At 32.6% G+C, this 13,576-nt stretch overlaps 1 long non-coding RNA gene across 1 annotated transcript; it reads right to left on the reverse strand.

Annotated features, from left to right (window-relative positions):
- Positions 1–638: 638 nt before the first annotated feature.
- LOC140955858 (uncharacterized) lies at positions 639–2,556 on the reverse strand. The gene is made up of 2 exons (XR_012170526.1): positions 1,041–2,556; positions 639–925 (listed from the first exon to the last, which is right to left on the reverse strand). It is a non-coding gene; the product is annotated as an uncharacterized lncRNA (long non-coding RNA).
- Positions 2,557–13,576: the final 11,020 nt, after the last annotated feature.

A 13,576-nucleotide genomic window follows, 5' to 3' on the forward strand; every position in this document is an offset into this window, starting at 1 on the left:
CAAAAGGCAAGGGTGAAAAGTTTTTCTTGGCTCCTTCCAATGATTCTTCATTCAAATGTGAAGAACAAATTCCAATAGCACCAGAAACTTGCACACCAGCTCGTAGGGTACAGCCCCAATAACGTAATGCAGAACTTACAGATGTTGGAATGTTAGGGTCCATTACAAGATATCAGCCAAACATAGATGGTTCAGATAAGGCAGAAGATACTTGTTGCAGTATAATAAACAAAAAAAATCCTATCAGACTTTACCTCGCTTTACTCATTTTTCAGAAGCAATCACCTTTACCTCCAATATCCTTTCCAAACTGTCCCACATTTCAGTACTCATTTTTCCGTTCAAATTGTATTTGCTGTCACTTAAACTCAATGCTTCATCAACAAGTCTCAGGAGTGAAGGACCAGCCAATCTTCCAAGATCAGTCTTCTCGGCAAAGTTCCTCAGATATTTCAAATACAATCTGCGTCCAGTTATGTTGTTGAATACAGACAGCTTGAGAGAGATAGAGTTGGGGGGTGGGGAGGGAAGAGGAGGAAGAAGAGGTTAGGAATTCAGTTAACCTCGCTTTACTGGCTGCTCCTATCATTCGCAGGGTTTCATCAGAGCTGGCTCCATCATATATTATTATTTCAAAATTATCTTCGTTGGACTGGTTAGCATTTATTTGTCCTAAAATCCTTGCAAGTACATATAGTGCAGAAATATAATCCATTGCAGGAAGCACACCAAACTCTTCTCCGACCAACTTTCATATTATGATGTAAGATACAAAACATTCAATGGGAAGTGCACTATTTGATCACTATGATACAACACAAGCATACACAGAGAGCTATTAGATACCTAACCCTTCAAGAACTCCTTGAGTCATCTTAAGACTAGAATCAGCTTGCTTCAGCCAACCAAGAGGCTCAAGAAGCACCTGCAGATATCATGAGCAATTCAGAATGTGCCCAGAGCATTTACATGAAAAAAATTTAAGTTACATAAAACAAAAAAAAAAGAAGTGAAAAATCAAACTTTTAGTGGTTTCCAACCTAACAGCCGAAAGGTTGCCATTGCACTTGGTAGGAGAAGTTCCAGTTTTACAGTTAAGTAGATATTCAGCAGAGGGATCTTGGGTCTGCATCACAAAGCACGTCCGAAGCCCGGAAAATTGCACAACGCCGAGAGAAAATTGGCACAACAAAACAAAAAAAAATTAAGATACCACCATAACTTGCACGAGTTACATATAAAATCAACAAAAAATGCAAAATAAATAACCAATGTTTAAATTTCTACATTCCCATTATAATGCAATTAATGAGAGTAAAGCTCGTCGTTAATTCCTTAATAATTAATACTAATTAGAATTTGAAAAGGAAAATATAGATGCTTACCGTTCTTCTCCAGCCTAAACGATTAAGAAGCAAAATGATGTATTAACTATCATCAATCTAAGTTGTCGTTGATTAACATAACCTTCAAAAGTAAACAGTGGCCAAAAGGAACTTCCATATGGAAAAAAGGTTTATTTTCCTTAAAAAGTCTCCTATATGTCATTCATCTACTGGCTACTTCGATTCAATCTCATTACATTCCAGTCTCATGAGTAGGCATTTGGTTCAGACAGTTTAAAATCATAAATATATTGTCTCTTTGATAGATTATTAAAAACTCCGAACAAAGATCATAAGGCCATAGTTCCATCACAATGTCCTTCCTTTATCAATAAATGTCTTTAAATTTCAGACCTCTAGCCCGTGATGAACACTATGTAACTGTAAACATAAATGGTTGAATACAACAAAAAAGACAGAAACAAATTGACATCATTTCTTAGGTTGGGTAACAGGAATTCATTGAAAGAAGAACCTGGGCAGCGAAAACTGCAGAAGTGGTCTTGCCAGAGCCACCTTTGCCTAAAAAAGTAAGCAACTTCGTTGAAGAATGTTGATTATCATCATCATTCAAAGAAGCAGCAGTAATGGAAAGAGCTGCAGCTGTTGACTGTTGTTCTTCTAAGCATCTTGATTTTACTACTACGTTTAAAAAGAGAGAAACCAGAATCTGGGTTTGCGAGTCGCGAAGGAGAGGAAGAAAAAGAAGCCATCTTTTGCAAATCGATTGTGTAAGTTTCAGTGGGTCGATAGAGAATGGGTCAGGCTCGGTGTGGAGCTGGCCTCTTGGCCTCTTGGGTTTGGTGGTTAATTAGTTAATCGATTAATCAATTAGTTCCCCTGACTGGTTAATTGCCTGATTGTAAGGTACCGTTGGCCGTTGCTCTTTGCATTTTGTTTTCTTTTGCGGAAAAAAAAAAAAAAAACATTCGCCAAGTAATTTCACTCATCTACTCAGGAAACAACTCTGGTATTTTAGGATTTTCCATCATTTTTAATTATGTCCACTTAAATTAAGTAATGTGTATTAATTAGTAATCACATAAAAATTATGATTTCAGTAATTTTAAAAAAATGAAGACAATAAATGAAAGTTATATTAAATTTAATATATGATTTTAAATTAGTATATATGTCTCGATTTAAATAAATAAAATGCAAAATAACAGTATTGAATAAATTAGTATCTATGTAATGCTTTCCTTCCTTTTTAAAAAATACCAAGTAGTTTACTAGCAGTCAAATTTAATTAGCATTTGATATTATAATAATTATTATTTTTATTTAAAAATATATTAAAATATTTTTTTTCAAAAAAATTTACATCAAAATATCAAAATAATAAAAAATAAAAATAATTTTTTCATGAAATATCATTTATTACCATGTTATGAAATTACAATTTATAACGTGTTTTGAAGTATAATAGAAATTATTTTTTACTTAAAAATATATTAAAATAATATATTTTTTTATTTTTAAAAAATTATTTTTAATGTTAACACATTAAAAACTATTTTTAAAAAAATTTAAATTAAAAAAATTAAAAATATTTTTTTAAAAAACCATTTTCGTTAAAATGTAACTAATGTGTTGATTTCTTGAGTCCTGTCATTGAGTTTATCCACGTAGATTTGTCCAAGTACCCTACATCGATAACATAACCTCAAAAAGAATAATTTAGTCAAGCCCACTTGTTAGGCTATCAAGGTTATTATACTCACGGTATATGAAGTTTAAAAAGAAAATTAATGAGGTGGAAAAATCGTTAGTAGAAAGATTAGGGTGATTTTTAAAGGCTAATAACACTAATGGCTGCGACAACATTTATTTATATATAAAAAAAAAACTCTGAAATTTGAATTATTATAGTATTTATTTAAGTAACAAGAAGAATAAAAATTCTTTAGATTTAAATGTATTTTAAACCTTGTTTATTTGGATCTTATATCAAATTTATATTTTTTTTAACCATATATTATTAAAAGAAATGAGCTCTCGCAAGTTTTTTATATAAAGAGATACGTTTTATTTATATAGATTTTTTAAATGTAAATATTTAAGATATTTAATATAAATATTTAGGATATTTATAGAAATATATACATTATTTTTGCATGTATCATCAAAATTGTTAAAGTGACATGATATTGGATAATCAGACTGATTTATTTTTACGCCAGAGAAGAGTTGGTGGCTATATTTTATTTCGTTAGAAGGGGGCGGGGGACATTGATTGTACTGTTAGGCCTCTCATGACTCTACAAATGGTAAAGAATTGTCCAGGGGATCACTGCTATATTAGACATGGTACAAGGTTAAGAGCCAATCATCCCTGTCTTGGCATTCATTTGTCCCAAGGATTACTGCTATATTAGACATGGAACAAGGTTAAAAGCCAATCATCCCTGTCTTGGCATTCATTTGTCCCAAGGATTACTGCTATATTAGACCCAAAAAGCACACACAAAAAAGTCCATTCAACAATCAACAGCCTCATTGGATGCTTTAAGACAATCATGAACCAAGATTTGTCCCCTAATTAAGCCCTCTCACCAACTTAATTGTGGTTCTGAGTGCGTTTATTGTAGGGGAAAAAAAAAGAATTATAGCTTCTCAAATTCTAAAATTACAGCTAAATTATTGAAAAAAAATCTGATCTAAATGTAAATATTGATCTTTGACTCTTAAGAAAAATAACAAACAAAACTATTTAAAATAGCAGCTAAAACTGGCCTAATTAATAAAACCTCAATTCAAATAGTATTTTGAAACCTAACTAGAAGAAGAATCTGAAAAATAACTAATTAAAAAAATTCTAAAATTGCAACTTCTATGCTTGATTTGAGCTTATTAATCTCGACCCCCGACTAGTGGTAGTAGGTTGATCCTATAGTGCACTAGGCTTGTACAATGCACTGATTAAATTTTAACTTCATCTAATGTTCAATTGGAAATTATGTCTATTTTTGTTTTTTTTTTAAAAAGCATCTCACTAAACTTCTTTTCAAGAATATTTAAAAATATAATTATAATTATTTTTTAAAGTATTTTTTGTATTGATATGTATTAAAATAATATTTTTTTTATTTTTTAAAAATTATTTTTTAAGATTAACATATTAAAACGATTCAAAATATATAAAAATTTAATTTTAATAAAAATTATATTTTTTAAAAATATAAATATAATTACGTTTCTAAACACTCTTGTATATTTGAAACTATCAATCTAGGACATTAACATTTTTAAATGCTCCGAGTAAAATTCTTTGGTGTGAATACCCAATATGCACGCATCCAAAACAACCGCAAAACATTTCAGTTTTCTTCAGCGCTACTTAAATAGAGGGGGCAAAGAATTTTTTTTTTTTTTTTAAATACAATGACCATCTTATAGTTTAGTTTTTTCTATATTTACTTTTTATTATAATTAATATCTCAAACTTTGTTATGCATGTAACCCAGGATATACTAGATCATTATATCATTTAGTCTATTTTAATTCATAAAAAATATAAACTATAAGTTTTTTAAAATACAAGGGTAATTATAAAAACAATACCAGAATAATAATGTTTTCTTTATATATATATATATATATATATATATATATATATATATATATATATATATATATATATAATCAGTGGAATAATTTAGTATTAAGTGAAAAATGGAGTAAGCCCACACATTACAAGCACGATGACCAGAGGACAGTACCCGGTGAACAAACAAAGAATACAAAAATATCCAGTCCAATACTCAATAAAAGGATGGTAAAGGAAACTTACTGGGCGTGCGTGCATTTCATGATCTTTCGTCCTTTTTAACTTGGCTGTTTTGTCCATCTCAGGCGAAGGTTTTTGGCAGGCGATCTCAACTAAGAGACCACAGCATCATTCCCTCAAGGCTCCAAAAATCCATTGCGTCTCCTTCTGTGATCGCCGAGGAGAGGTTGCGAGGGGCCGGTGACAATTTAGACTCGACAGAGACATCCCCCGCCCTCCACTGACCGAAAACAATATCTGGCTAGATCTGTCACCAAGCTAACCTTCACCATCTCAAAATCCCCTTCTTATTCAGATCACCAAGCATATACATTCTATATATTGAAAAACCCTGCGAGGGACTGGATCCAGGTGACCTTGGCATCCGAGAAAGTTGATTCGCATGACCATCATATTCTCTCCCATCAAGATTATTTTTGCCGTACTTGATATCTAACTTGCTGGCGTATCATCATCAACTGTAAAACTGGTTTTTTTTTATAGTGTGTGAATTTGTCCTGTAAATATTTTTTCAATGATACTGAAAGTATTATCATTGAAGTTTCGATATATTTTTAATATTTATTTATTTCTTTTTGTTTGTATGTCATCACAACTCTTATTCTAACTATTGAATTATTTATATTTTTTTATGACCATTTGAATATTCATAAGTATTGACTTTGGTATATTTAAATGTTTAGAGGGGTATTGACTCGCACATATATGACCTTTGCGAGTGCTGTAAGTACTGTGTTAATTTGAGAATATATTTTTTGAACTGTTATAGATTGCGAAAATTCCCACTAATCTAGTATGGGAAAAAACTTTTCCAAATCCCCCAGTGCCTTCCTCTTTAGTTACAATTTCTGGTGCCTCGATGTCTTGATCATCGTCACCAGCTTTTTTCTTGTGCATGAGTGGAATTGCCTTGTTACTAATTCTTCTGTGACGCCAACGGTGATTTATTAGTTCCTCGACATTTGGAATTGCTTGTTGCAGCACCTGAGTACGCACGCTTTCGTTTGGTGCGGCCCATGTTATGTTTGGCACCCAGTGCCACAAGAACAGAAACTGAAATAAAGAAGCCGGCCGGTTGCAAATGGTATGGACCTTTCTACATATGCGATGACCGACATGGGCTATGAGTAGACGTACCACAATAAAAATGGCTGCAGCTAGCTAGCTAGCTAGATTTGTTGCAGGTTCTCGTTGGTGATGATGATGGCCATATACATAGAGAGAGGTGAATTAAGTAAACTTGTATATATGATTAGCCTGTGGAAGGTAAATGTACAAAGGTCTGTTTACGTGTGTTGACGGGAGTGTTTGGCACACTGATTAAAATTATCTCAATAACCCATGGTTATTTGAGAACAAATCAAATCTGATCGTTCCATCTCTTCCATCTTTCTTGCTCCAACTATACGTACTAAGAGGTCAAAAGAATCGAGAAAAGCCGATCGTTCAGATATATAATTTCATCATTGACTGATCGTCTCCTTGTTGTATAATTTCAGTTCCCTCAAGTACTTAATTTACCACCTATATGGCTCACACGATGTCACGTACGATCAGCACTCTTCTCCTTTGATAGATATCAGATGTGGTGCTCCATACATTTATATATATCCTACAACATAATCTACATGTATATACATATGGACAGTATCCGTGCACATGATTAAGGAAGTCATGAAAATATATATAGCAACATACGTATCTCCAAAATAAATCTTTAATGTTTCAAGTTTCTAGATGAATGTTATGTGTGGACAGCTTGTTTCTATCTATTGATGCTATCGGGTTAGTGCACCATCAACTTCGTGCTTAACAAAACAAAACCTGTGGGTTAACTATCTGTTATATGAAGTGATATCGTTTTCAACCTGTGCTTCTGCTTTATGTCTATTTCAATTAAGACATGGTTTTAATGATGATTCGATTTGCCTCTAGCTAGCTAGTGTGGCATCTAATTTATGTGTAGCTAATGATATTTATCTATAAAAAAAACAGAAAAAAAGGAAAAGAAAACCCACTTAAATTTCCAAATAATATTCAATTACTTGATTGTTGTTTTTTTGAAAACCCACCGGTTCGATTCATGTTATCTCAATAATCCATGTATATTTTCGAAATGGACATGACAGGACGGATAATATTTTACTCCCAAGTAATATCCGATATTGTTCAAGTAGGTGTTTTAGAATTTCTTTTCTAGTTTCAATCATCTTTTCATTAATTAATTAGGTACCCTATCATTCCATTAATGCTATCATTAGATAATTGACAATCTTATAATTGTCCCTCAACTTTTCAGGACACTAGCTAGTATTATTACGTGAATTACCTGTATATTAACAGAGACGACCACTTGGTTGACAATGGCCCTGGATTCTGTACCCTAACAGTTCCTGTCCTGTCGACATGTGTGAACGCATTGTGTTGTCAGAGGAAAAATATAACAAATCAGCACTGCAATGTTTAAACGCATTATTGTATAACCAAATTGATCAAGATTTTAGTCGGCCAATCCTTTATCCGTATCTGCTGTAAAACGACAGCCCCCCCTCCTCTTGCAGCCTTTGAGGGGGAGGGGTGTGGAGTTGGATGAGGGGTCAAGAATCAAGGAGGGTAAATTATTCTTACGATTGTGTGTTGCAAATCTGAAAGCCAAAATCTTACTTCGCTTCAAATGAATGCAATTTAATTTGAAAATATGGGACATGTAATATCTATACAAATTTTTAAATCCTTTCACGTTATTTTAAAAACATAATCGATCATATTTTAATTTGAAAATAAGTGGGAGAAATACAATAATATTGAGTTAAGTTGCTATCATTTTCATTGTATATCAAGTATATGTCTATTTAATTTGAATTCAATGAATATGATGATTATGTTTCTAAAAAGAATGCAAGAGATTCCTCATGTTATATACATAAACGAAACCCGTATATATATATAGTTTAGATTCTGCCAATCTGCTAGCTAGTGGATTTTGGTAAGCAGTCAATCAATTTCCATGGCTAAGTGATGTTGTTACAAGTCCTCATAATTAAGTTGAAGTGCTCAAGATTACAATTGTCAAGTTCAATGTCTAGATGATCACCAATGGATTTGGTTTTGCTGGATAATATCAATCAATATCCACGCATGGCCGTTGGTTGATGCTGTGGAGTTCCCTTTTTTGGTTTTGGTTCTTTGCTGCGTAGACCAGCGGTACAAAAGCAGGTTGCAGTCATTGCTCCACATATCGGTTAAGTTTCCCGTGTACTGTATAAGTTAAGCTTTTTAAAATGTTAAGTTTTTTATATAAGTTATATATAAAAAACTAAGAGTATTCATGAATCATCCTTCCACATCTAAGTCAATTATATAAGTTCATCTCTTCAATTCTATAAAAGATAGGCTATTCACATTAAAAGAATCTTATTTACTTCCCATGTTTGCTACAAAGTTTGAACAATAAGAAATGCAAAAAAAAAATAATAAAATAGGAACCATAACTTCTCAATAACTAAGTCAATCCTCTAAAATTGATTTTGTTTATCAAATAACAAAGCTGAAAGTAATTCTTCAGAATTGTATGTACGAAAAATATAATTTTCTCCATCACACTCACATTTTTTTTTTCTTGGTCCTGGGAGGAGCGATCGAGGGGTGAGGGCTTGAAACAAAATCAATTTCCATAAAAGCTGAATCAATCTCTCCCATTTCGTTTAAAATACCGAGTGTGCAATTTCCGGCAAGTAACGTGGGCTGAGTTGTATGCATGCCTGTTTCTGTATTCGAGAGGGTTTGATATAAGGATTCGTTTGTATACGAGTTTTGGATTCCACAAATGGAGTTAAGCCGACAATGGGATTGGTATACCTGATCCAACACAAGTACGTACGCCCTTGAATCAAATAACTATGAATAACCGTGTACATGGCTACGACGTCGTCAAAGTACACATTTAATAAATCCTCCCGTTCTTGCTCAATTTATAATAATATTGGTGTTCATTTGGTAATACTTCCATGGATGTGGAAAATCCAAATCATTTTTGCAGAAATTCTCGCATTGTGAAAAATTAAGCTTTACATGGGTGTAACTATGTCCAGCTTAATAGGACAATATTAGGGAATAGATCGTAATATTAATGAAGAACATATATGCACATGATGCCTATAGATATATATACCCAGAAAGAAATTAAAGCACACAAGTGCTGCTCGGAGAAGACTGCTACCCATTTTTATATAGGAGATGTTTATGCAAGTTTAGTGACCATCAACATGCAGATAATTTAATTTACAATCGACCCGGCCAATACTCGGAGGTTGGTGTGTTTTATTTTATATTCAAAAGAAAAGAAAAACCAGGGGCTATAAAAAAGATTTTTTCTGTGTAATATTTTAGTTTATATTCAAAAGGAAAAAGAAACGAAAAACCAAGGGTTACAGAGATGATTTTTCTAGAGGATATCTTTATCTGCAAGTCCTTTTCAATTATCAAATCATGTTAGAAATACAATATGTTTTTCAATTTTGGAATTATCTATAATTGCCAGCAGGATTAATGCTCTCCATTTGCAAATTACACTCCAGGACTGATCCCCAGCAAGCAAGCAGACAAGATGGTTCCTCTTCCTCCATTCACAGGCCTCGGGAACATAAAACACATGCGAGCAGGAGAAAAGTCATGAGACATTTTTACTCTAAATTTCCACTTTTTGCCGTGATTAACTTCCAGCAAATGGAAATAGAGCAACCGGAATGTATTGCTTGAACGTTTTCCAATTATTTGGGCTCCAGCTTCTCTAAGTAAAAAGAAAAAGAAAAGAAAAGAGAAAAGATAAAGAACACAAATTGATCGATTGGGATTTAACAGTTAATTAAAGTACTATACACAATTCACAAGGGAAAAAGGAAAAAAAAAACCAAACAATTAGCAAAAGCACGAGACCACCCTGGGCATGGACTGTAGTTTATTTATTTATTTATTGAAGTGTGAGCTTTTCTTAATCTTCAAAGAAAGGAAAAGGCTTGGAAGCAAATTACCAACCCCAATTATAAAATAGTACTATCATTATTATTTGGTGTCGGACTTTAGATTAATATCTCCTTCTCCCTTGCCGTGCCGTCACAGCTACTCATGTTTCCTTGATATCTCATAAACTAAACTATTAGAAATAATAATTAGTTGTGACTTTTATCGAATCAAAGCATCATCGTTGTAATCATGAACTTAAACCTACAAAATCTCTGTATTACCTTTCTCTCTGGTGATATAATGATAATGTCTTGATATATACATGTACCAGCTCAAACTCACAATATCATACACCATGATCTATAAAATCTGAGATTTTATGGCTTCATGAGTGAAGAGAAGAATAGGTGAAGAAGCAAAAATTATACTGAGTAATTACATCATACAAAGTAATTATGAAAGCTCTCACTAACCATCATTTCTTTTTCTCATTCACCTGAGCAATCATCAAGACTAGTATTGATCGAGCAAGAAAAGAAATCATCAATGGTGCAACGGGTTGGGACCGGTAGGGACAAGGCGCTTTTCGACACCATAACGCGGATCAATCTCACTTCGAGCTGCTTTCTTATGCACCTCTTCATCAGGCAAAGGGTTTTCATGTTGTTGCTGATGATGTTTTTGGAATGGGGTGAAGTCGAATTTGCTAACAAGAACTTTTCTATTGTGGAAAGGGTGATGAGAGATTGATGAACTGCTTATGTTGTTGATTTGATCTTTGTTGCTGTTGATCTTGGACTTGAAATTACGCAACTCATGAAATGCTAGCAAGAGAAGGTAGAGGCAAAGAAGGGCACATGGAAAGTGAGAAATTTTCAAGGCCATGGAGGAAGAGTAGGAGAAGAAGGGTTTGAAGAGGAAGCATGGAGCAAGAAAATGAGGAGCTAGCTAAAGGAGGGAACTTTTAGTAGCAGGACGAGGAAATTCTTCAAGTTCGGCACTTTGAGTCTAATGTAGCAGTGTGGGAGAGGATTGAAATGTTTGCGTGAGCTCATTTAATTTTTCACCATTCATGTGGGATTTGCGAGCACCTTTTTATGCTAGTTAATTTAATGCTGAAAGAGAAAGGAGAGGGGGCAGAACCTTTTCCCAATGAGAGTTCCTTAGAAATCAAGCAACAAAACGGGAGTCATTATAATTACAATTGTCAAACCTCGAATTATATTACGTTTGATTACGTTTGTCTTTTAATTCCTTAAAAATAAATATTGAGCTGCCATGTATATATATATTATGTATAAATCACCTCTTTACTTTTTCTCACCTTCCACTCTCTCTCTCTCTCTCTGGAAGCGTGCTTGTGTGGAAGAGAAGATCCATACGAGCTTTGAGTGAATTGCAACTAAATAAAAGGGTGGGGAATATGCAATCCACATTTTCCATGACCAAAGCAATGTGGCCACTGTTTGCTACAAGTAAGGGACAAAGCAACACATATCGGAACTGTATCCAACAGTGTTTTGTTCAAATTCATGAATTTACGACCTCTCTCTCTCTCTCAAAAATCCAAAAATAATAATTCTTACAGTGTGTGTGTGTATATAAGAGTTTGGAAATCAATTATATACTCTACAAAACAAAATAATATGCCAGGGACGTCCTTTGTGTTTCTAGCTGATGTTGCATCATTCATCTTGTGGCTGCGAAAAAATTAATCAAGATATAACTAGTAGGGTGTTTTTGTTAATTAGTGCAAGCTCAAGACAATACTCTCTTCTTTAAAGTTAATCAGAGCATATTTGGTGTTCTTGCCAATTGCTACCTGCCGTAATATATTATTGATTATCGACATAGCACAAGTGAAATTAACTCATTGATATGTAAAAAATTAAACTTATGTACAGCTGAATAGTGAACTTAGATGATTATATATTCTCTGAAGATTTTTATATGGGTAATATAAAGGTCATTTTACATCTTTTTTAATTTTAGCATATATATATTTTGTTTCCGTGGTAAAAATATCTTCTTATAGTTTGAGTGCCAATTAAAACTATATAAATGGTTTTTTAGACGATTTAAAAACTTACCTCCCACGTCCTCTAAATGTATTTAGATATTGATGCTAATCTCAAGATTTTAATTTAGAAAATTTAGGAAGAATCAAAGCAAGCTACTTAATTACTGCAAGGCTGAGATTTCTTGAGAATTTACAGCAAGAATAATTTCTTGAGAGTTTAAAGCATGGATAGCTAGGTTAAAATACTCCATTCCGAATCATTTCAGCTTGGAAAAATTGTCAAATATCATTTTAGTATTAAGTAAAATCACCGGCAACGAGAGAGGAAGGTGATTTTTGTTTGGGAAACCACACAATAGAACCTGATTCAAGCAATGTCTGACATATGAACTTGTATATGTGGTAACTTTAATGCTTTTCAATGTTGATACTTAGTTATGACAAAAGAACGTTGATATTTATTTTATTTTATTTTATCCTGAAATTAAGGTGAAGATTTCTATTTCTATTTCTATTTTTTTTTTCTTTCAAGAATAATTAACTACCAAAGTGAATCTGAACACAATTTTTGAAAAATTTCACTAACTAATTTCTATCTTTCTTCAGAAATATTTTGGAATCACATCCAAAGACGTATCATAGAAAATTACTACTGAACTATTTGAAGTGAAATCGATGTTAATTTCATGATGTTTATAATGTATAGCGTAAATTCACCAAATTGCTCATTGGACACTGCTTCCTTATGTAATTTAAATTCGGATCCGCTATAATAATTATATGTGAAATCCTCTTTTCCATAAATAAATAAAAAAAATTAAGTAGCTAATAATCTTTTTCACTAAAAACTTCAAAACATATATTTACACACACAGGGAATGGTTTGAGTGAGATCCAATATTAGGTGGGTTGACATAGTACGTGGAAGGTTGTCCATCAATTTGTCAACCCAATTACATTTTCTTTTCTAAGTTTTCACCTTGTAAAATTTATAGAGGAGCTATCTAATCTAAAATGAATATCAACCTCCTTACCTCATAATAAAAAAAAAAAAAAAAAACCACCTGCAATTTCTAAAATAAAATAAAAAAAGCTCAACTATAGCCCAACCCATTTTTCAAAGTTAATGGGCTTTTATGGGTTTAACCGGTCCTGTAAAAATCTAGAAGTAGGATTCATAACTGTATATAAACCTAACAGAATGTAGAATAAACTAATTATCTAACTCGTGTTTTGTCAAAAATTGAATAAATGTTTTTTACAAAAAATAAATATGCAAGTTTTTCAAAATTTATTTTTTAAAAAAATTATAATTATCAATAAAAAAAACCATGAGAACTATTTGTGTCAATAAATACAAAAGGCAAAGTATTAATGCGTTTATTCAATTCGTCTAACTACATGCTGAATAATTTTTTT

The sequence above is a fragment of the Populus alba genome, chromosome 8 (genome assembly GCF_005239225.2).
Source record: "Populus alba chromosome 8, ASM523922v2, whole genome shotgun sequence".
Lineage (NCBI taxonomy): Eukaryota > Viridiplantae > Streptophyta > Magnoliopsida > Malpighiales > Salicaceae > Populus > Populus alba.